The sequence below is a fragment of the Lathyrus oleraceus genome, chromosome 7 (assembly GCF_024323335.1).
Source record: "Lathyrus oleraceus cultivar Zhongwan6 chromosome 7, CAAS_Psat_ZW6_1.0, whole genome shotgun sequence".
NCBI lineage: Eukaryota > Viridiplantae > Streptophyta > Magnoliopsida > Fabales > Fabaceae > Lathyrus > Lathyrus oleraceus.
In genome coordinates, this window is record NC_066585.1 from 378,962,429 (window position 1) to 378,988,704 (window position 26,276).

Below are 26,276 nucleotides of genomic sequence, written 5' to 3' on the forward strand. Positions count from 1 at the left end.
TTCAGGCGAAGTCTAAACTTCCTCAGACGCTGAAAAAGCTTCAACAAATGCTCAACATGTTCAACTTCCGTTCGGGACTTGTAGCACCTCAAATTTGCACCTACCTTTTATACATACATTCTCATATTAGGTCATTAACATAACATAGTCCATAGCATAGCATTGCATTGTCCTTTGCCCAAGTGCAAGTCCTCTGACAAAATTAGGTCAAACTGGTCAGGAGATCAGTCAATCAAGCAAACAAGTGCAATTTCCATTGAGACAAGGCCCTAGGGTTGGTCCAACATGTTCACATGACCTAGGGGTCCTTTTTAAGTGATTTGGTCAAGGATTGGGTGCTCAGAAGTCATCAGTCATTGTTCAGTCCACCAGAAACCCTAGAAAGTCAACTATGGTCAACTGTGGTCAACTGTGCCTGATTTTATGGATTTCAAGGTGGGAGGTGGTTTGAAAGGGTTCATTCATGTCCATACAAGTCTCATTTGGCATTTCAAAGATCAAGATTGAAGAATTTGAAGTCAGACAAAAAGTTTCCTAATATGGCAGGTGACCTGTAATTTTCAGCTGCCAAAAATAGAAAGTTTTTCTCCTCAAATTTACATCATCATACAAGCTTCAAATGAAATTTTTTCCAACATGAAAGTTGAAGATCTTGCTCTCACCTTTCCAAAAAGTCCAAGAACACTCATTTCTCATTCATGGTTGGCAAGTTATGATCAAATCATTCTCAAATATTTTTGAACTTCAAAGTGGCATATCTTCCAAACCATTTGGCCAAATTGGGTGGGGTTTTTTGCTACAAGTCATATTTGATGTGCTCTATCCAAATCTTTCATCACAATTCACCAAAAATATTTCATTCAAAATGGCCTTTTTCCAAGTGCATGAATTAAAAAAGGGGTGAGTTGAAAAATGGACTTTCAAATAAAACATTTCCAACACTTTATACCATTTACAATTGTTCAGAAATCATATTTTGGATTTGCTTGAGCCCAATTTCGTGCATATACATACACCCCATGCAATTTGTTTGGTTTTTTTAGCAAATTGGCAAAACACTTCCATTAAGCAAAATTCCACTTACCACTTCATTAAACACACTTAAGCAATGTTAATTAAGGTATATATTGATCATTTCTGACTGAGAAACCCTAGCCACTATTCACCAAAACAGAAAAACTTCACTTGCTCTCAAAAATTCTGATTCTTCACTTGAACTTTTTTCTGAAAAAATTGCAAAGAACTTGTGCTACTGTGCATTATACCACCATCTGCCAACATTCTTGGAGCGATTGCAAGCACTAAAACACAACTGTAAAGCCATTCCAAGTACTGTTCTATTGAAGCATCTCACATGGCAGTTCCAATTTTGAGTTGAATCGTGCCAACTGGGCTTCAAGTCTTGCTTCTATTCACCAATACCAACCTCCATACGCATCTGTTTCAGCTTGTTATGGCCAAAGGACCCACGAATTCACACTGCCCTTCAAACAAGGTAAGATTTCGAACCACACTTTTGTCCAAATCACGTAGTGCATCTTGTAGATCTTTTTACCATGAATGTACTGAGCTTTAAATCGTGGAAAATGGCTAGGTATTGAGAGAGAAACATGGAATTTAAGTTTGGTTGTCAAATATGTTTGTGCATGGTTCTTTCTTGATAGCTCGATTTAGTGAAAAATAGGGTTGGATTTGTGTTGTACGTGTTGAGATGGTTTGATTGGTATGCTGGATTCAAATTTCTGGGAATTTTGTTCTTCGTGATGAAGAACACGTTACTGTAGCTTGAAAAACCCTAAAAATCATTGCCCAGAATTCTGTTTGATCGCGTTTGGCCAAGCTTTGCATGAGAGTTACTGTTCCATTGCCATGAGCCAGTAAGAGGACGACACCTCCTTAAGTGAAACGCAGAGTTTCACTTAAGGGACCGAATAATTACAACAATGCCATTCCCGTTTATTTAATTAGTTTAATTCATTTCTTTTTTCAAATATTATTTCATTTTGCATGGCCAACTTCAAAAAATCATAAGTCACTCATTTTTGATCCATTTTTCATGGGATTTTTTGTGGAATGCTCCTCATGACCTCTAGTTTTTTATGATGCTTTTTCCAGATTTTTTGCACATGTGAATTTTTAAATGTGCTAGGGTTTGCTCATGTTGTCCATTTTGTGTATGTCTTGCCAAATTGCTTGTGAAATGATGATACATTATCCAATGCTTCTCAAATTGTTTGTGCTTAAACTAGACATGTTCATGGTGATTTTGGTGTAGAGTTTGTAATTTTATCATTGCTGGTTGTGGAGATATGATTTTTTGAATAGGGGTGTGACAATTTGTGTCACACCATGCATGTCCAACTTCATGATTTTAATTACCCAGCTTATTGAACTCAAAATGGTCTGGATTTTTGCATGAAGACACTTGTGCATGTTGAGAATGTGTGTGAATATTTCTGGAATTTTTGAATGCATTTCCTATTTGATTGATAATTTCTCCCCTGTTTGACCAAATTGTTGACTTTTGTGACACATGATGCCATATGATTTGTGAAATTCTCATGCTTAACTGGATGGACTTGAAATTTGACATGTGCATTGTGAACATCTTGAAGTACATCATGGCTTTAGTCCCATTCATTTATCATGTGTTGGTTCTGTTTTATGATTAATTGAAGTTGGTGCATGTTTTGATGCTTTGAATGAGTATGCTTGAACTTGCTTTGCCTTTCTGAATTTAATTTCCCTACTTCCTTTGATCCAAATGAGCTGAAATTTGGTATGCCTATCATTATGTGGATGATGTTTGATCATGATTTATTTGAGGAATTTTTGAATTGTTTGTGATTGAATTTGAGTTGAGTCATTCTGTTGACTTCTTTGAGGTTCTATATGCCATGTTTTGACCTAATTTGTTTGTGAAATGATGATGATGAATGTGAAACCACTTGGGTTTGTTTCTTGATTGATTTGTCTTGACTTTGGACACTTGTCCCTTGCTGTTTTAAATTTTTTGTCTCCTTTTGACCCTAGGCTTGTCCTAGTGGTCTTGTTGCTCATGTTTATGCTTGTTGTTTCAGGTTAAGCAGCAAATGCTTCAAAGAGATTAATACAAGTTAATTGAGTTTGATAGTTTATCATGAACTAACTTGTGTGTTTTGTAGGTTGCTTAGCTCATTTGCTTTGAGCTTGTGCTTTGCACATCTGATTGACTGTGTTGTCTGTTGGCTTATGCTGTTTGTTTTAACTTTGTGTCTGGTGTACTAATTGTGTTTGACTGATTTCAGGTACATTAGTTGCTATTAGTTCTTTGAGAACTTTGCTTTGCTTTGCTTGATAGCAATTTGCATTGAAGTATAATTTCCTTACTCCATGTAGTCTGGAAGACCTGGCCTGTTATTTGGCCAGGCACCTGTCTGAAGTCCTCCTTAAGAGGCAATGTTTGTGACTGTTTACTTTTGTCCTTGCATATTTAAAGACCTCCTAAGTGAAGAGGCAATTGGCAGAACCCAAGGGATGTGCAATCCATCCCCTGCTATTCTGTGTGTCATCTACTTTGCTCACACCACTGTGTTGATGCATTGCAGATACTAACCCAAGATCTTGTACAGTTGTACAGTTGAGTCAGTGTCAAATGTGTAGAAGGGTTCCCACTTTCTGAACCCACACATTCTTGTCTTGAGCTCTCCCAGGCCAGGGATAAGAGCTGTGAAGTCTCATCTTCACTTACCTTTCATCAGCTTCACCCTAACTCTCAATGTTAGGGTTAAGAGCTAACATTACCCTGTTACAGTGGTTTGTTTGTTGAGGTTGATATGACCCCTCGACTAAAACCTAACCTTGTTTGAGCCCATTGATTGCATATAGTGTGTGCTATTTGTGCTTGTGTGTTTGCTTTAGCTTGCTTCCTGTGCAAGTTAGGTTTAGTTTGGCTTGCTTCCTGTGCAAGTCATGTTTAGGATAGGCTTGCTCCCTGTGCAAGTTAGCTAGAAACCTTAACTTAGGGATGAATTTGCATGATAACATCTAGGCTCGAGTCGTAGTCTCCCTAGTTGTATCTCCCTTTGTTATCTGGTTAGGCTAGTCCTGTGTCCCTCCGTAGGGGAACTACGTCGCCCTGATCCTCATACCAGATGAGGTACGTAGGAAGGAGATGAGCAGATCTCTCCGGGCGCCTGTGTCTTTGTTTTGTGTTGTTGTGTGCTTGGAAGCTGATGTAAGTCCATCGAGTGGCATTCGGGTTCCAGTGTGGGTTTGTTTGGTTCGGATGCTGATGTAAGTCCAGTGATTGGCATTCAGGCTCCACGTTTGCCTTTGCCTGTGTTTGTTTGTGTGCGTGTTAGCCGAGCTACGAATGCTCTGATTCTTCTTCGTCCAAGAAGATACGTATGCATAGGATGCAATATCCTAGCGAGCATGTGTCGTTTCCCCAGTCCGAACTACTTCGACTCTGATGTCTATGCCTGATAGACTAAGTAGGCCCAGGATGCGATATCCTGCCAAGTCAGTTTCAGTCTGTTTTCTTGTGTCTCTTTCAGCCAGTGTGTGTGTGAGTAGTGTTTTAGCAACCATTTTCCTTCCTATTGTGCGTGGATCCCGTCGAGTACGACGGATGCGTAGGGGTGCTAATACCTTCCCTTCGCATAACCGACTCCCGATCCCATTCTCTTTGGTCGCGAGACCATGCTTTTTCCAGGTTTACTTCGAGCGTTTCCTTTCCCTCTTTTGGGATAAATAATGCACGGTGGCGGCTCTGTTGTTCTTGTTTTCCCGCCGGTTTTTCGCGTAATGCGACAGGACTTAGCGATCATATCATCAACATAGACCTCTATCTCCTTGTGCATCATATCATGAAACAAGGTAGTCATAGCACGTTGATACGTGGCTCCGGCGTTCTTCAAACCGAAGGGCATCACTCGATAACAGAATGTTCCCCAAGGTGTGATGAATGTTGTCTTCTCCATATCTTCGGGTGCCATCTTGATTTGGTTATAACCGGAAAATCTGTCCATAAAGGAAAAGACTTTGAATTTAGCTGTATTGTCTACCAACATGTCAATGTGTTGTAGAGGAAAATCATCTTTTGGACTAGCTTTATTTAAATCACGGTAATCAACACACATACGAACTTTTTCGTCTTTCTTAGGCACAGGCACAATATTGGCCACCCATAGAGGATATGTAGAAGTCACCAGAAACCCCGCATCAATTTGTTTCTGAACTTCCTCTTTGATCTTCACTGCCATATCTGGATGAGTTCTTCTGAGCTTCTGCTTCACAGGCACGCACTCAGGCTTCAAAGGCAGGAAATGTTGCACAATATCTGTATCTAGACCCGGCATGTCTTCATACGACCAAGCAAAGATATCGGAATATTCTCGTATCAAACTGATCAACCTCTTCTTGACAGACTCTTCAAGAAGTGCCCCGATCTTCACCATACGAACACAATCCTCAGACCCCAAGTTGACTGTTTCCAGATCCTCAAGGTGCGGCTGAATGATCTTCTTCTCGTGCTCAAGGAGACGGGTAATCTCATCAGGAATCCCCTCATCATCATCTTCCTCTGCCTCAAATACAGGGAATTCAAAATTGGGAGATGGCGTTGGATCATTATATTCAATGGGTTTTAGAATCAACCTGCATAATGATTTTGGTTAATAAAAACTCTAGAATTTAAACAAGCAAATCATTATGCAGATGAAAAGATTGCTTTTATTCTTGTTTTTATGGGTTTTTTGTGATCACTGATTTCATGCAAAAAACAAAAAGTGAAAACAAATGGAAAAACAAATGTTTAACAATGCATTAATTGAATGAAAATATCATTGTATAAATGCTGCCAACAATGTCATCACTTCTCCTTTTGGCATGGGAGAAGGGTTTTGAACAAAGTGAACCATTACTCTGATCTATGAATGACTGTAGGAACATCTACAGCGACCCAATTGTGGCAGACACCACCAGGTATGATGAAGTTGCTTAAATCCTCTGCATCCTCTTCCAAGATAGCAGCAACTTCCTCAGGTTGATCAGCATGGATGAAACCTCCACTCTTGAACAGCCCATGCTCATTGAATGCCCCAGATGAATAGCCAATGCCAGCCCGGGCCCTGTTGTCTTCAAGCTCAATCATCTTCCCTAAACCAGCAACTGCACCACATTCAATGGCCAGTTTCGCATCACGGTAGGAAGCAAATGAAGGAGACTTCTTCTCAATTGGCTGAGCAATAGATAAAGCTTGGAAAGGAGTTCCAACTTCATCCTCAGCATCAATATACGAGAAAGAAGACAGGTGGCTAACCAGGAGAGCCTTTTCTCCCCCTACCACAACCAGTTTCTTGTTCTTTACGAATATCAGCTTCTGGTGTAGGGTGGATGTCACGGCGCCAGCCTCTTGAATCCATGGTCTACCAAGGAGACAACTATATGATGGGTGGATGTCCATAACCTGGAAGTTAACTTGGAAATCACTTGGTCCAATCTTGATTGGGAGATCGACTTCCCCAATCACGGTCTTACGCGACCCATCAAAAGCTTTCACAACAACACCACTCTTCCTCATAGGAGGACCCTGATATGACAATCGAGAGAGAGTGGTCTTTGGCAATACATTAAGAGATGACCCAGTGTCCACTAGCACGTTGGACATGGCATCAGTCTTGCAGTTCATAGAGATGTGTAAAGCCATGTTGTGGTCTCTTCCCTCCTCAGGGAGATCAGTGTCACAGAAACTCAAAGTGTTGCAAGCAGTGATGTTTGCAACAATACTATCAAACTGTTCTATTGTGACGTCATGATCGACATAAGCCAGATCCAAAACTTTCTACAGAGCCTCCCTATGGGGTTCTGAATTCAAAAGCAGAGATAATACGGAGATTTTGGAAGGCGTTTGTAGAAGTTGGTCTACAACATTGTACTCACTTTTCTTGATGAGCCTCAGCATCTCATCACATTCTTCATTCACAATGCCACTCGGGCCAACAGAAGAAACAAGAGTCTTTTGTACAGAGGAGGGTTTGGCAACAGCAAGTGCCAGATTCTGAACACTAACGGCAGTCCCAACCGGACGCTCAGCAGAATCAGAAACAACATGAGGCTTTGGGGGTGCAGAAAACACACGACCACTACGGGTCAACCCGCTCACATCAGCAATATTAACCACGGAGGTTGATGGCAATGGCACTTCTTTCCCATCTTCCACAGCAACGGGATTGTACCGGAAAGGAATCGCTTTATCCGAAGAATAAGGCACAGGGCCTGCGGGCTTGATTATCAGAGAAGGAGAGACCTTCGGCTTGCTACCATCATAACGGATGACAACAGGCTCAGGCAACTTGAACACAGGAGAAATAACATTCACTTCTGGTTCATCTTCATCAACATTACGGTTATGAAGAATCTCTATAGTACCTTCATCCAACAGCTCTTGAAGCTCTCTTCGCACTTGGCGACAACCCAATCTATTAACAGAACACATGCGGCATCTGTCATGGTCATGCTCCATATGGCTGTACTGACACAACAAATGATGCAACTCGACCAATGACTGTCGAATATGGCTTACATATTTGACTTTACACTTCCCAGGGCACCCCTGGACCATGTTCACTGATTTCCCATGCTCGGGCAATGGGTTCTTTGTAACATTGGGGCCTGAGTCTTCGAAGCTCAGAATACCGCATCGCATAAGGTCTTGAACCTTGGTCTTCAATGGGAAACAATTCTCAATGTTGTGACCCGGAGCACCGGAATGATAAACGCAGTGTTTATCTGGCTTATACCACCACTGCGGGTTGGTAGGCACAGCTGGAGGATCACTGGGAGTAACCAATTTCCTTTCCAACGAGGAAGGATACAATTCAGCGTATGACATAGGAATGGGATCGAAGCTGATCTTCTTCCTATCATAATTCAAATTAGCTTGGTTACTAGTGCTGCCACGAGGCTGGTAAGCCTGTTGCTGTGGACGATGCTGCTGCTAATACTGAGGTTGTTGTTGATGCTGATTAGGATGCTGATACTGAGCATTATCTCTGATGACAGGTGCTATATGAGCCACCTGGTGCTGATGACGCGCCGGCTTCCTCTTGACAGAGGGTCTTCTTGGTTTAGCATGGGATTGCACAACATGTGCCTCCCCATCTTTCTTCTTAAACGCCCCATACCGTTTAGAAGAACTCTCATCCTTCGACAGACGTCCCTCACGGACTCCTTCCTCTAGACGCATCCCCATGTTCACCATCTCGGTGAAATCAGAGGGAGCGCTCGCAACCATCCGCTCATAATAGAATGAGCTAAGCGTCTTCAAAAAGATCTTAGTCATTTCTTTCTCTTCCAGCGGAGGAGTAATCTGAGCTGCTAACTCTCGCCACCTCTGGGCGTACTCCTTAAATGTCTCTTTATCCTTCTGAGACATGGCCCTGAGTTGATCACGGTCAGGCGCCATATCAACATTATACTTGTACTGCTTGACGAAGGCCTCACCAAGATCGTTGAAGGATCGGATGTTTGCACTATCAAGGCTCATATACCAGCGAAGAGCCGCACCGGACAAACTATCCTGGAAATAATGAATCAGAAGCTGATCATTATCTGTTTGCATAGACATTTTCCTGGCATACATAACCAGGTGAGCCAGAGGGCAGGTGTTCCCCTTATACTTTTCAAAGTCAGGCACTTTGAACTTGATTGGAATCTTAACACCGGGAACAAGGCAAAGTTCAGCAGCAGACTTGCCAAACAGATCTTTCCCTCGGAGGGTCTTCAATTCCTTACGCAGCTCAAGGAATTGGTCATTCATCGCGTCCATCTTCTCATTAACATCTGGGCCCTCAGACGGCTCAGAACGATAGATGGTGTCGTCTACCCTAGGAATGGTATGCACGACAGGAGGAGCAGCAGCAAGGACCGGGCTAGATGCCGGCATGGAAGCAAAGGTCGGTGCTGAAATATCTGGCATGAAACCCGGAGGCATACCCCACGGAAACTCGGCTGGCATGGCATTCGGCACATAATGGGCATTGGCTGATGGCACAGTCGGAGCAATCACTTCTGATATAACAGTCCTCTGGGGAGGAGTTGCAGGCGGAAGAGACGGTTGATTCTGAGCGGCAAAGAGTTGCTCCATCAAAGCGCCAAGTCTGGCGACCTCTTCTTTCAGTTCTCTATTCTCTTGTTCCAATTGATCCATCACTCTAGCAGAATTGGCTCTGGTATAGTACCGATGAGTCAGCTTGTCTTCAAAATAAATGAAGAGCACAGAGTTAGGCCACAGACAAGAAGACCAGAACAACCTGCTTATGCAGAATGATGCATGCAATGCTTGTGCATATGCTTTGTTTTATTTTCAAGGAACTTTTAGGGTTCTATTTGCAAATTTGAATTTTTAAGCATTTAATAGCATATGGAAAACATCTCATTAAATATATTTGAAACAAAGAAGTACAGCATTTTTTATTTTTACAAGGGAAAAGGAAAATAAACATCCTATGGATCCATAGAAGCTCGGGATGTTGGAAGACGAGATGCACAAAGCTTCTTGATCTCTCTCTCATAGGCTACTTCCATATCCGCTTTCTCCTTTGCAAGTCGATCATACTTCCTCTTCCAGAACTTGGAAGACTGAGGAAGCAGAGAAGTCCAAGTATCATTCGGATCATCGATCACCTGATGCTCGAGAAACTCAATCAAAGCGTCCTTCTCCTTAAGCTGATGGAGTAACTCCTCTCTCTCACGGATCCAAGCACGTGAAAGGTCTTCTTCTCTCAACTCCTCTACATCTTGGTTGGGGAGGGTTGAAGGCCCAGCCACATCCAATGGTGTAGGTTTCGGATGATCATATGGCATAAGATACTCTGATGCTCTCTGTCTGACCCAAGAGGTATATGGCTCCAAAGCTATGCAGTTCTTCGAACCCAATTCATTCCTACCCTTCTTCTGAATCTTGCGCCAAGCGCGGACAAATTTGGCTTTCAAGCCTTGGGGATCTTTACCCTCCTGAAAGAACACACCTTCTAATAGAATGTTATGAGGTTTATCCTTTAGGGGGAACCCAAGCTGACGACGTGCTAAAATAGGATTGTAGCTGATCCCACCACATGTACCAAGAAGAGGCACATTAGGGAATTCACCATAATAATCAATGATCTGAACAGTATCATACACGCGATCATACCAAGAGATATCATCATTAGTGAGAGACATGAGTCTCTGAGACCACCGTAGACATCCCTTGTTCTCCTTGAAAGCAACCGTCTGCGGTAAGTGAGAAATAAACCACTTATACAGCAGAGGCAAACAACACACAATAACTCCTCCACCCTTTGCATTCCTCAGATGCAAAGAGAAATAGGCATCACCCAACAGAGTCGGAATGGGATTAAGAACTGAGAAAATCCTAATGGCGTTCACATCGACAAATTTGTCGATGTTGGGGAACAATATCAAACCATAGATGAGCAGCACAAATAAAGCCTCAAAGGCATCCTCACTCATGGACTTCCCATAAACGGTAGCTTGTGCGATGAGGAACTCGGAAGGAAGACCCTGAATTCCACCTTTGGTGGTCATATGCGCCTCAATAAGGGATTCATCTATGTGAAACAAGTCTGCGATCTCTCGAGAAGTCGGAATACTCTCTAAGCCACTGAATGGCACCTGATCCAGAATTGGGATCCCAATAAGGTGAGCATACTCCTCAAGCGTAGGCAACAGCTGGAAGTCCGGAAATGAGAAGCAATGATACAGAGGATCATAGAACTGAGCCAAAGTACTCATCAACCCTTCGTCAACCTGAGTAGTCAACAGAGGCAGAAGCTTCCTATAACGAGCTTTGAAACCCAAGGGATCTAGTACATAAGATGTCAGATTCCTTAACTCTTTCACATCAGGTTGTCTAAAGCTGTACTTCTTTGTATGCCTTTTCGGTCTTTCCATGTCTGAAAATTTTGCAAATAAACCCTTTAAGTTCCTTGAAAATTTTCTGATTTTTCTGATGACATGAATGCAGATGAATGCATGAATGCATGAATGCAACAATCACACTCAAGGATCAAGCAAGTCACACCAGACAAAGGTCATGGGAAAGCTCATTGTATCCCTAATATCAATCATCCATTTTGGTGGATTATGGTTTTTCACCTTATCAACACCCAAGTTCCATTGATATTAACAATACATGAACCGGCTCAATCATCCTTAATATCAACCATCCATTTTGGCGGATTATGGTTTGCACCTTATCGACGCCCAAGTTCCCTTGATATTAAGGATGTTTGAACGACTCAACCACGAATCACGAGTTTGCTGAGAGTCACGAGCATGGAGTCTCGGTTAAGAACCACCCAAAGGGAGTGTACTAGGGTTTAAACCTGCCGAGCATGTTCTACCAGAGGTTCCCATAGTCATCATCCCATCTTTTGAATATTATCGGAGGAACGAATACTCGTATTCCAAAAATATTCTCAAGAGAGATTCTTATGAGTGTAGTATCGCGTAACAATCACATCAGATTTGACATCTGAACAACCTCCGCACTACGTCCTAAAAGTAGGCCAAGATGGGCTTGGTAAACTAAGGTCCTTGGCTTCTAAGGCACATGATTGAAAGAATAATGCCTAACCACAAATAACTTGTGTGACATTATTAATCCAACATGACCTCCACCAAGTGAATGGACTCGCAAGTCAACTTGTTAAGGAATACTCCACACAAGTCGACAAGACTATGCCATCCTCCTATCCTAAGGTGCACTCGAGTTCGGGTATAGAACTCATCTCACAGAGATCACCAAGCAAACAACAATTGTATATCAAGCAATTCAAACATTACAATCAATACAGTTATCCCAAATTGTACAAAAATATGTCAAATAACACATAAACAAAATATCATACAACAAGGGTGAAAAGTAGGCAAAACCACCAAGGATGGTTTCCCCAGCAGAGTCGCCACTTTTCTGTAGCGGTGTATTCGTCACTTTATGATTTATTGATTAAACCAAAAGCAAAGCATACAAGGAATCGAGTCGCCACCGCACTTTTATTTATCCAAAGGATTGGCTAAAAAGCGAACAAAAGCCTAAGAAGTTTTACACGTAGAAAACTAATGAAAAGATCAGAGAATCTGGGTAAGGGGTTAATTACACAATGGGAAGGTGTTAGGCACCCAGAACGTCCTAGGTACTCCTAGGGAGCCCTTTTCACACTTGTTGTATAAAAAGTTTATTTGTTTATGACATATTATGCAAACAATGATTGGGAAGATGAGAAAAGAATATACAAGTTTATTATTTTTGTGTTTGAACGGATGAACCCGTTGCCTACGTACCTTTCCGTGGAAGGTAAGGATCAAAATGCCGTAGTTCGGCTAAAAAATTTCCAAAATATGAGTGGGTTCATTTTAAATCAAAATCCCTAAGGTCTTTCGTTATCCACGGGAGAAAACTCAACCTTATACAAACAACGAGTCCACCATGTGAGAACAGCTTCAACTTGCTAGTGAGGGGTTAACCCTATAATAAGCAAGGAAGTCTTACAATTCAATCACTAAGGACAAGAAGGTGAGATTAATATCAACCAACTAGGATAAATCAAACCTATGGCTAATGTAAGAAAACTTAACAAGAATGGACAAAGCCACAAAACAATTGAATGAGTTGGATTAACCAATTAGGATTTATTCACAAAAGAGTGTCAAAGTATGATTAGAATTCAATTCAAAGAAGTATTATGAAATGGAGTTTGAAAAATCAAAGGCCTAAAGCCTAGGTTTCTAATTTGAAAAGAGATGAGAATGTTTGCACAATAGATGTCAAAGTTTTTGAATTATCATGTGAAAAGGGAGTTTTGAAAACACACACAAAAATGGAAGGGTGAGGAAGTAAAACTTCTTAGATGTTCACCTCTTGAAATCATATGGAAGATGATTCAAGTGTGTCCTTTGGAATAAACAACAATGCAAGTAAGCCAATGCAAAGCAAGGTGATACTGGATGCCAATCAATGGACTTATACCAATCTCACAAACAAAGGTGGATACCGAATACCAATCAATGGATTTACACCAATCTCCTAAAACAAAATAATGATACCGGATGCCAATCAATGGACTTATACCAATCTCACAACACAAAGGTGGATACCGGATACCAATCAATGGATTTACACCAATCTCACAAAACAAAACAATGATGCCATATGCCAATCAATGGACTTATACTAGTCTCACACCATATCATTGGAACAACTGCCAAGTAATGGACTTATGCTTGTCTCCTCCATGGACAGAGAAAAAATGCTATAAAGCAAAGCTTATGAAATGATATACAAATGATGATGATAAATGCACTAAGGCACACTCAAGCAACTATGCACAGATGAATCAAGTAAGCAAGACAAACAAGTCAGTTAGCACACACTATATACAAGCAATTTGGCTCAAGCAAAGGTTAGACTTAAAAGTCAACTGGAATGGGGTAAGTTGTGCTCTTAACCTTAACATTGAGATTTAAGGTGAAGCAGATGAAATGGAGATGAGGGGTGTGCCTCATAGCTCTTATCTCTGGTCAGGGACAGCATTGAATAATGGAAGGTGTGGGAGTTCAGAAAGTTGGAACTCTCTCCACAAGTGAATGACTCTATAGATCTTGGGTTAATATCCACAATGCATCAACATGTAATGTGAGCAAAGGGATGACACACTGAATAGTAGGAGATGGACTACACATCTCTTTTATCTACCAATTGCCTCATATGAGGACTTTTCCTGCTTGGCACAAAGAATAAACAATCACAAGCATTGCCTCTTAAGGAGGACTTCAGACAGGTGCCTGGCCACATAACAGGCCAAGTCTTCCAGACTACATGAAGAAGAGAGGTTATACCTAAAGTGGTTAAGCAACCAAGCAAAAGCAAGTTCAAAGTGAACTTAAGCAACTAATGTACCTGTGGAAACATCAAACAAATCAGTATACTATACAGACAAACAACCAACAGTTAATGCAACAGACACCCAATATACAAAGGCATAAGCCACAAGTCAAGCTCAAGAGAGTCAACATCAACCTACAAAACACACATTAGTAATCAAAAGCAAATATCAAATGCTCTCAAGATGAGGCATCATCAATTGTGTAACTTGCATGTGTAACCTGAAACAAAGCTTCAAACATGAGAGGCAAACCACTAGGTCAAAGCCTAGGGTCAAAGATAAGGAAAAAATTTAAAACAGAAGCTCAAATTTGACATGATGAAACTTCAATCAATTATTAACACATAGCAGAAAGTATCACATCAATATCATTTACCAAATGCATTTCACAAACCAATCATGGCAAGGCATGCAAGTTGAAAGCACATTGAAGCAACAGAATGAACAAATACACATTAATTCAAAAATGATCCAATAAATCTCAAGAAAAATCATGGCTAAACAGAACACATCACATGATCAACACACCAAAAATCAAGGCATTTGGATAAGTTTAAGCATGGCAAAGAAATTCCTTAAGGCAAGGTAAGCACAAACAAGCTCAAATAGGACACAATTTGATACATCAACTTAGCAAAAGCCTAAAACAGAATTGGCAAATGATAAAGACCTCAAACCAAAGCCACAATAAACTTCAAAGTGTCTAGAAACAATGTGAAAAATTTCAAATTCATATGATAAAGCATAAGCATTTCACAAATCATTGAAGTTCATGACTATTCAAACGTTCAAACATGACAATCCAGAAAGAAAAATCCCAAACAAATCAGAAAAGAATCCTAAAATTCCACAAAAATTCATGAGCAATTCTAACATCTAGAATAAGCATCATAAACAGTATCACATCATTTGGCATTTATTTGGCATGGCAAAGAAAATTCACAAGTTGAGCAAGCAAAGGTGTGACACACATTGTCACACCCACATTAACCAGATCATATCTCAACAACCATAAATGCTAAAAATGCAAACTCAACACCAAAATGACCAGCAAGATGTCTAGTTTAAGCATGTCAATTTTCAGATCCATTGGATAAACAATCATCATTTCACAAATGGAAAAGCAAGCAAGGTGCAAAACATGATACATGTGAACATTTCCTAGCACCAATTAAAAACCAGCCATGCACAATTTGTGTAAAAATAGTCAAAAAATTCTAGACAGAAAACAGGACCTAACACAAAAAACCTCATATTTTTTGGAGTTGTTTTCAATTATTTATGGATTTTATAAAGTGATGAAAAATTAAAAAAAAAGATGAAAGCAAAGCATGTGAATGAATGGAGATAAGACAAATAAATCATGAAGCATTTTGGAAAAATGATGGAGCCAGAATTCGAAGCCATGCTATATTTGAACTGGAAAGCGCGCGCTAGCCTAAACGCAGTCGTTTGGATCAAACCCTAAGCGCATGCAAAAGCCATAATCCGCAGGTAATGCTGAAGAACACATAGGTAAATCCGCAGGAAACAGTATGAAGGTCGCATGAAATTTCGCAGGTAATATGCAGCCAGTATGAATACGATGAAGATTCTCATGATCTTCATCATCAATTTTCCAGAAATTTCCAAAGCGCACAGACAGATGAATTAAGCATAGCATTGCAAAGATCTATCATCAGGCATCAATAATCAACAACAATTCCATCAAACAACATCATAACACGCATGGATCGAGCAAATTAACTTTTCAACATGAAACTTTAATTCTTCGAAACTCAACAAATAATGCATGGTTTTCAATGATTTTAAGTTCAGCATGCTCACACAAACGAGATCTATAACAATCACATAACAAAATTAAGAAAGGAGAGGATCGATTTCAACACCTCTTGAAGAGCAGCTTTCAAATTCGTGTGTTCCTGGCCTTGTAGTGCTTAGATCTTCTTCTAGCAAGCTTATGGAGTGTATTGGATGAGGTTTGGATGTTCAATTGAGCTTGAATCCACGGATTTTGCAATTCACCATTGATGTTCTTCAAGCTCAAGCTGCTTCAAATGGCACGGATTCACCTGGATCTTGCTCGCAGCTTACTCTATGATGATGTTAGATGAAGAATCAAGCAAGGAAAATGCAATTAGAATGAAGAATTATGAGAAAAATTTGAGAGAGATTTTGATGAAAAATTTTTTGGATCTGAAATTTGTGAATTGTGGTTATAGAATTCTGTTATGCTTAGGGTTATATACCCCCTCTTAATCCAATCCTTAATCATGCTTAAGCAAATGTATTTGTAATTAGTGAAAATGAAGGTGTTTTTACAAAATGGGATTTTCACCCTTGCATGAATATGGTGCATGAACAGTGCACGTGGCTCACTTGATTTCACTTAAAAACACATTTTAAAACCATTGGCAATTGTAAAATATTCAAATGAATTACCAGTTTTAAATTGTGAAAATTCCCTCCAAAAATCAAGACTTTTGCAAATGATCATGAAATGAGAAATGATGCAATGTAATGCAAGATTTGGATAATAGAGTTCAAGAGAGGAATTTAGCAAAAAGAACCACTCCATTTGGCCATTTGGTTGAGAAGTTATGCACTTTTGAAGTTCAATCCACACTTGGCCATGTTTTGATCATATCTCTTCAACCACAAATGAGAAATCCATGTTCTTGGACTTTTTGGAAATGGGAGAGAAAGATCTACAACTTTCATGTTCAACGAAGTTTCATTTGAAGCATTTTTTGTGATGTAATCTTGAGGAGAAAACCTTTCCATTTTTGGCAAATTTGAATTATAGGTCACTTTCTATTTTTGGAAAGTTTTGACCTGACTTTATTTTCTTCAATGTTGATGTTTTAAATGTCAAATGATACTTGTTTGAACATGAATGAAGTATTTCCCATCACTTCCCACCTCCAAAAATCACAGTTTACTGGCTAGGGTTTCAGTTGACTGAAGAATGCCTTGATGAAATTCAAGCCTCTACCACTTGGGATTTTGATTCAAAATGATGTCATAGCTCATATGAACTCTTGATTAGTGAATGTGGTGTCCAAATTCTCAAGAATGGCCACCATCTATTGGTCATTGAAATGTATTGACTGCCTTGACCTGTAATTGCTTCATCTGCAAGTAACAAGGTTAGATGACATATTTTTGTACTTTTGGTTAGTAAACAAATGAAAAGCAATGATATACAAATGCAAAACATGCTTGGTGATCAAGAAATCACTCTCAAAAGATGACCCACCCACAGGGAAAGAGGCAAGGTGCACAATGATCCTTGAGGCAATGATATGATATGATATGATGCCATGAGGGATCTTAGGGACAAAATTGGGGTCTTACATTATCATCATCCATATGTGTTAAGAAAATGTTTTTTGGAATTTTTGAATATCAAAAAGTATTTAAAGTGAATTAAAAACTATTAAAAACAAAATAATTCACAAAAAAATATTAAATGGAATCACAAAAATAATTAAAAATCAGATTATGAAACTAGATTTTAAAAGAAAAATTTTGCAATTGGTCTCACATTTTTGTGATTCCAAATAAAAGAGTTAAGAATTTTTGAAAATAAATGGAATAAAAGAAAATAAAACAGAAATTAGAAAAATATGGAAAATCAGGGAACGCACGATCCATTTCATTAATTGAGGTGGACAACATCAACGGATCAGAGGCACGCGCGCATCATGTACATGAGTCAAGCGTGAAATAGAATGAATTAAAAAAAGTCAAATGAAGTAAAGGGCGAGATTAGAACGTGGCGGTTGGATCCCAAGGCCAAGGAGATTCCACGTGGGGACGGTGGTGGAAACCACCGTCTTCTCCGGTGAGCCAACAGAAACCGGCCACCAGTTGCAGGTTTTGCAACCTCAACCAAATTGCACGTGCCTTATACCAAATTAAAGCTAGGGTGATGTACATCACCCCTGTAACCTTGGATTTCTCTCAAGATCTCTATGGAAGGAGAAATTTGAGATGGAAAATCCAGGTGTTCAATCTGAAATGCCTCAATTCACAAAATCAAAGTCACCATTGGCTTCCCTCTCACACGAGGACTTTAGAGAAACAAACAAACACAAGCAAATCACATTATATGAGGAGATGTATATCAAAACAGTTGAGCAATGAACCTTTGAAGAGCAGCTTTGATCAGCACGATTCCTTCCAACTCTTGCTTGCAATTTGATCTTGAGGTTCGTATGAGTGCAAGGCTAAGGAATTAGTATTGAAGATCAACTGATTTTGTTGAAATTGAAACTTGAAATGAGAAATTAAAAATGAGAATTCCTTTGGTGTGGTTGGGTTTCCACTTCTGCAGAGCTTCAGGTTGATTCATGGATGAAAAATGAATGAAGCAAGGCACTTATTTATAGCTGAGATCCAAGCAATGAAGTGCCAAACTCGTGTACATGAAGCTTTGGGTCCTCCATGCATGGGCCTGTACAGGCGCATGTGAGGCCCAAAAGCTGGTGAATTTGCAAGCTGAGCTCACTCTGAAGTGAAATGGACGTGTGGTTTGAAGTGCAATTGCTTTTGCATGGAAATTTAATGTGAAACGCATAATTGGGCATACATGTTCCCCTCTTCGAAAGTCACACATAAAAAGTACAAACATAGGCATGTGAGTAATGGTTGGAAAGGTCTTAGCATAAGGAACAAAAGATATGTTGGACAAAAATCCATTTGGAGTTTGGAAAATTGTGGAAACTGGCCATGAAGTTTGAATTACAAAACATGCCTTTGAAACATTTGTCAAAAGTGACCAACTTCAAGCCCTTTTGTTTCAATGATGATAGCCTGAAATAGAAACACTTCCAACATCCAAGTTGTATATCTTTCCAAGATGATAAATTTGGACTTAAATTTTGCATCATTTGGATTTTTGATGAGAAAGTTATGGGCACTTGAAGTTGGACTTTTTCAAGATTCAATGGTTTTGGTCCAAAGTGACCTATAATCTTTTGTATCATCACATGTGTTTCTTTTAGGATTATGAAATTTTCTCCAAAATAACATTTGAATTAAACATCTTAAGCTTTCCAATTAACTTGGTCTCACCTCAAAATCATAAAAAATGAAGAAGTTAGGTCTTTGGTAAGTTGACCCAAAATGACCTATAATGTTTTGAAATGAATGATGACCTTCCAAGTTTAAAATGAATTTTTGATGAACATGAAAATTTTTGATATGGTTATTAAGAACATTTTTTCTATTGGGGTCATATTCATTTGACAAACACATCAAAAGTTAGGTCTCAATGGATCTTAAAATAGTTAGATGACTTGACTGGTCAACTTCTCAAGTCCAAACTTCAAATATTGATGAATGAATGATTAAGGACACTCAAATAGGCTCGTATATGCATAAAATTATGAATGAAAGAACTTACCTTGATTGGATTTGATCATAGGTTGAGGTTGCTTCATGAGTAAGGCACAGTCAATGCATAGCTGACTTCGGGTTTCCTTGGGAAACAATCCTCAAGCCCCTTGGTTTATCTTGAACAAATTAGCAAATTGAGATACTTGGGAGACATATATGATTATTGAGAACTTTGGGAACCATTGTCATGCTTTCTTTCATCTTCATCTGGCCACTTCAATGAGCATATGGGCCTCCTAGGAGCAAGGGATCTCATGATTGCTTGAGCTTCAAAACAAAAGATGTTAGTGACATATTTATGTGCTTTTGGTTAGTAAACAAAATAAGAAAAGCAATAATATACAATTCAAGCATGCTTGGTGGTCTCAAACCAACTCACACAAGTCCCAACCCTAGGGTTAAGGAGCCAAGATGATATGATCCTTGAGGCAAATGCAAATGAGCAATGATATGATGCCATGAGGGATCTTAGGGTCAAAATTAGGGTCTTACAAATGATTATTGAGGAATGCGACGATCTTGGTCACAACATCCCCAGCAATTTTCTTAAATCCTCATGCAGAATTTTATCTCTTGTATTCCCCGGCGGAGTTCATCTTTTGATAGAAGTTCCCTCTTTCCGACAGTGTTTGATTCGGGGCATTATTTGAGTTTGTCCCCTGCAAAGTTATCTCCCATTTAACATGGTGTTGACCTATTATTCCCCTCAATGTTGACAATTTGGATCATCAGCAGATCTGATTTATCCTCGGCATGTTTGGTTGATCATCCTTCAACAATGCTCTCTCCCTGTAGAGTTTACCGTGATTGATTGGAGGCATGTTATGCATGTCTTTCCCTGACCATATTTGATTTATTCAGAGCTAGATGATTTATTTTCATCCCTAGCATGATCTCCAGTTGATGTTTCCATCATGTTAAGATTAGTTGAGTGTTACAACAGTGATTCAAATCTTTGTTATTTGTACCCTTTGTGTTGTTTTGTCAGCATAACCATAATCATACATGCATATTCATGCCAAAAACACAGCATCAGATATTTCATTATGCATTTTATCGCATTTGATTTTTCTTCTGATCCCATGCTTCGGTAATATTATCTACCCATGCAGATTTGGTGTCTCTGTCCTCCTTCAATTGTAGAGCGTCATCCCTTTAAGCAGAAAGAGTTTAACCTTTCTCATTCCCCACTGAGTTATTTCCTCGTGGATGATTATTATTTTAGTTTCCTCCCCAGTTAATTATCTGGATGGAACCACTCCCCTTGAGTTATATCCTTATTGGGTTGAGTCTTTGTTTGACCGTTTCTTTCTAGTTATTACCTAGATAGATATTTTAGTCCCCTGAGAGTCTAGTACCTAGTAACTGGTAATATTCTTCTCGTTTTTTTAGTACATTACTTTTTCCCAATACCAGATAAAATGTAATCTACTTTGTTTGTCTTCCCCAATGGATTCAATTTTCACAGTTCCCCAGTAAGTATATCCTTGATATGTTCATCCTAACCGATGACGGATATTCTTCCTTTTTGGTATTCTACCCAGTAAAAAGGTAGTTGTAATCCCTATTTTATCCCCCCCGAGAGTATATCCTTAATATGTTCACTTTAATGGGTGACGGATTTTCTCTTCTCTTTGGTATTCTACCTAGTAACTAGTAGTTGTAATTCCTTTTTTTCCCTACTGAGTTTATCCTTGATATGTTCACTTTGATAGGTGACGGATTTTCTCTTCTCTTTGGTATTCTATCTAGTAACTGATAGATATAATTCCTTTTTCTCCCTGGCAGTTCATCCTTAATATGTTTACCCTAACCGATAACGAATATTCTTCCCCATTCCTCAGGTGGTCTATCCTTGATATGTTCATCCTAACCGATGAAGGATATTCTTCCTTTGAGTTTATCCTTGATATGTTCACTTTAACCAGTGACAGATACTGTAACACCCTTCTAAAATACCCCAATAATTAATTAATTCAACAAAATATAAATCAGAGTAGATATGCAATTTAAGGGTGTCACACTTGACACTTCACACCATTCACCATAATAACTTGTCATGCTCATTTATTAATCAAAATAAAACATTACACAATTCGCAGCGGATAGAGATCAAATCAATCATGCAAACCATGTAACATATTACATGTAAAGTTGTTCAACAACCAAAATGAAAACAAAGTAAAACATCACGTCCCGATGTTACATCTACCAGAGCATGACCCACTAAGGAACTACACTAGACTCCAAGCACTAGCTTCTACTCAATCACTGCTCGTTACCTGAAACATAGTTGTAAGGGTGAGTTCCTCAATCGATATAATAAGCATTATAAAATATCATGTAATGCTAAGTAAATTAACACATTTCATCACCCTAATCATATCACACATTCAGCAACGGCAACATCAACTCATAATCATACTCAACACAACACAACACAAAACACACGTATAATATTGGAATACATCCATTCATATTATACGTCATACATACATTATGCAATGAGACTCCATGCATGGGGTACCGACTATTCGTGAACACATAGTTCAACCTCACCGATCAAACCCAGATACGGCTACCAAGCTCACTAGTCCCACTCATTTGAGACCTAGTGACCCACTCACTAATTCCTCACCATGGGAATTAGCTACCACCATAAAGGCCATACTATGCACGCTAAATCACCTAGCATGCAAACATCAACAACAATCCACAACAACTCACTCACTAATTCCTCACCATGGGAATTAGCTACCACCATAAAGGCCATGCTATACACGCTAAATCACCTAGCATGCAAACATCAACAACAATCCAAGATAGACATATGCTCACACTCTAAGCCATAAACAGTCCATCCACAATTGCATACATAATAGATATATTCACAGCATTATGCATACCATCATACATTATCAGCATATTTATCACAGAATCATATCATGTCATGCCAAATAATAAATTACAGTATTAGCACACTCTACTAATACCCCTACTGCTCAAAACAACGGGAAATGATCCCTACTATATCATACACCAATATAGGCCAATCATCAACTATGTACACAATATTTGAATATCAAATTTTCACTTTTCCAACAGTGTTAACCGGTTAACGCCCTGGGTTAACCGGTTAACGCAAAACAGAACACGCTTCCTGGCACATTTTAACAGTGTTAACTGGTTAACGCCCTGGGTTAACCGGTTAACGCAAGACAGACAGCAATTTCTCATAATTCATAACAGTGTTAACCGGTTAACACCCTGGGTTAACCGGTTAAAGCAAGACAGAAAGCTGTTCCTGCGCTAACACGAACAGAATGCAGAATCCCCCGCATTTTTCGCCGTCGGAGGACTTCCGGACCTCCGATTTCGATTCCGTAAAAAGCTACACGTCCAGAAAACTACGACTCATCCAAATACGGATCCATTCACGGTTTTAACGTAATTTATTCATCACAATTTACAACATTCATCATCCTGATTAGGGTCAATTCAATGGCTTATTACTACCCATTACATGTTAACCCATAATACCCATTAAACGACGATAAACCCCCCTTACCTGAGTTAATCCGGCAAATCCTTTAACTTCAAGCTTTTCCCTTCTTCAACCCTTGTTCTCTTGCTCTTCCTCTTTGCCCTTTTCTCACTTTCAGTCGCTTATCTGGTTTTCACGTGAAAAACCCTTTTTACCAAATGGAACTCTTTATATATATTCCAACTTTATTATTCCAATAATAATAATCCAATAATATTCCAATTATTTAATTAAATTAATAAATATACTATTAACTTAAATTAAATAATTATCATATTTTATCGGGGTGTTACAACTCTCCCCCACTAAAAGAGTTTTCGTCCTCGAAAACATACCTCAAGCGAATAACTCTGGATAAGACTCCTTCATCTGACTCTCAAGTTCCCAAGTCACATTGCCACCTGCTGGTCCTCCCCAAGCTACCTTTACCAAAGCAATCTCTTTACCCCGCAACTGCTTCAACTCTTGATCCTCGATCCTCATAGGTGATGTTTCAACAGTCAGGTTATCTCTCACCTGTACATCATCTACTTTGACCACATGCGACGGATCAGGAATGTACCTCCTCAACTGAGACACATGAAAAACCTCATGCAAATTCGCAAGTGACGGCGGTAAAGCGATACGATAGGCTACCTCCCCTATCCTCTCCAAAATCTGATAAGGACCAATAAATCGAGGTGTCAGCTTCTTCGACTTCAAAGCTCGACCAACCCCAGTTATCGGAGTAACACGAAGAAACACATGATCTCCCTCTTGGAACTCAAGTGACTTCCTCCTCTTGTCGTGATAACTCTTCTGACGACTCTGAGCAATCCTCATCTTCTCCCGAATCATCTTAATCTTTTCCGTAGTTTGTTGAACAATCTCCGGTCCAACCACAGCACTCTCACCGGACTCATACCAACATAAAGGTGTCCGACATCTCCTACCATACAAAGCTTCAAACGGTGCCATACCAATGCTCGAATGAAAACTATTGTTGTAGGTAAACTCAATCAAAGGTAAATAACAATCCCAAGCACCTCCCTTTTCCAAAACACAAGCCCTCAAAAGATCCTCCAGTGACTGAATCGTCCTCTCAGTCTGACCATCAGTCTGCGGATGATATGCAGAACTCAATCTCAGCTTAGTTCCCAAAGCCCTCTGCAAACCTTCCCAGAACTTCGATGTAAATCTAGGATCTCTGTCCGAAACAATACTCGACGGAATACCATGCAAACTTACAATTTTCTCAATATACAACTCAGCTAATCTCTCTAACGGATAATCCATTCTGATCGGAATGAAATGAGCCGATTTTGTCAATCTGTCAACAATCACCCAAATAGCTTCAAAATTCTTAATTGTCCTCGGTAAACCAGAAACAAAATCCATACTGATACTATCCCACTTCCACTCTGGAATAGCCAACGGTTGCATTAGCCCAGACGGCTTCTGATGCTCAATCTTTGACTTCTGACAAGTCAAACAGGAATAAACAAAACTCGCAATTTCTCTTTTCATTCCCGGCCACCAAAATAACTTTTTCAAATCATGATACATCTTCGTAGCCCCAGGATGAATACTCAAGCCACTACGATGTCCTTCCTCAAGAATACTCTTCTTAAGTTCGGTAACATCCGGAATACACGCCCGATTACCAAAATTCAAAACACCATTCTCATCAACTCTGAATTCACCACCTTGACCTTGATTCACTAGAGTCAACTTATCTACCAAAAGCACATCGGATATCTGACCCTCTCTAATCTCATCCAGAATACCACTCGTTAACTTCAACATTCCCAATTTAACACTATTGTGAGTACTCTCACACACCAAACTCAAGTCTCTAAACTGCTCAATTAACTCCAATTCCTTAACCATTAACATAGACATATGCAATGATTTCCGACTCAATGCATCAGCCACTACGTTTGCTTTACCCGGATGGTAATTCAAACCAAAGTCATAATCCTTCAAAAACTCTAACCATCTCCTCTGTCTCATATTCAGCTCTTTCTGATCAAACAAATACTTTAAACTTTTATGGTCACTGAAAACCTCAAATCCTGACCCGTACAAGTAATGCCTCCATAACTTCAGAACAAATACCACAGCTGCCAACTCTAAATCGTGTGTCGGATAGTTCCTTTCATGAACCTTCAGTTGTCTCGAAGCATAAGCTACAACCTGCTTATTCTGCATCAAAACACCACCCAAACCCAACAATGAAGCATCACAGTAAACCTCAAATGGTTCCGACGGACTCGGTAATATCAGAATAGGAGCAGTAGTTAAACTTCTCTTTAACTCTTGGAAACCTTCTTCACATTTTGAGTCCCAAACAAACGCTTGCCCCTTTCTAGTCAACATCGTTAACGGTAACGCCAACTTAGAAAATCCCTCAATGAATTTCCTATAATAACCTGCAAGTCCAAGAAAACTCCTTATCTCAGAAACTGACTTCGGAGCTTCCCACTTAGATACCGCTTCTATCTTAGAAGGATCAACAGCAACACCACCTCTTGAAATCACATGACCAAGAAAACTAACCTCTTCTAACCAAAATTCACACTTGGACAGTTTAACAAATAACTTCTTTTCTCGTAGAACTCCTAAAACCACTCTCAAATGTTCAGCATGCTCTTCTTCAGATTTCGAATACACCAAAATATCGTCAATAAACACCACAACAAACTTGTCTAGGTACGGATGGAAAATCCTATTCATATACTCCATAAATACCCCAGGCGCATTAGTCACACCAAAAGGCATTACAGAATACTCATAATGTCCATACCTTGTTCTGAAAGCAGTCTTCTGAATATCCTCAGTTTTCACACGTATCTGATGATACCCCGATCTCAAATCTATTTTGCTGAACACACTCGCACCAACCAACTGATCCATCAAATCATCAATCCTCGGCAAAGGATACCGATTCTTGATCGTCACTTTATTCAGTTGCCTGTAGTCCACACACAACCTCATAGTACCTTCTTTCTTCTTAACCAATAACACTGGTGCGCCCCACGGTGACACACTCGAACGAATAAATTTCTTATCCAACAGATCTTCCAGCTGACTCTTCAATTCAGTTAACTCAACAGCAGACATACGGTACGAAGCCATCGATATCGGCCTAGTACCAGGTACCAAATCAACCGAGAACTCAACTTCACGCTCTGGCGGTAATTCATTCACTTCTTCAGGAAACACATCAGGAAAATCACACACCACGACTAGATCGCAAATCACCAGTTTATCTTTAGCCTCCAAAGTCGCTAACAGCATAAACAACTTTGCCCCATCTGCTACTGCCTCATCATAGGGAGTGTAATACTTCGACAGCTCTGTGAACTTAGCAACATACTCAGTAACAGACCGGTTGCCCTGCTTCAATTCTAAGAACT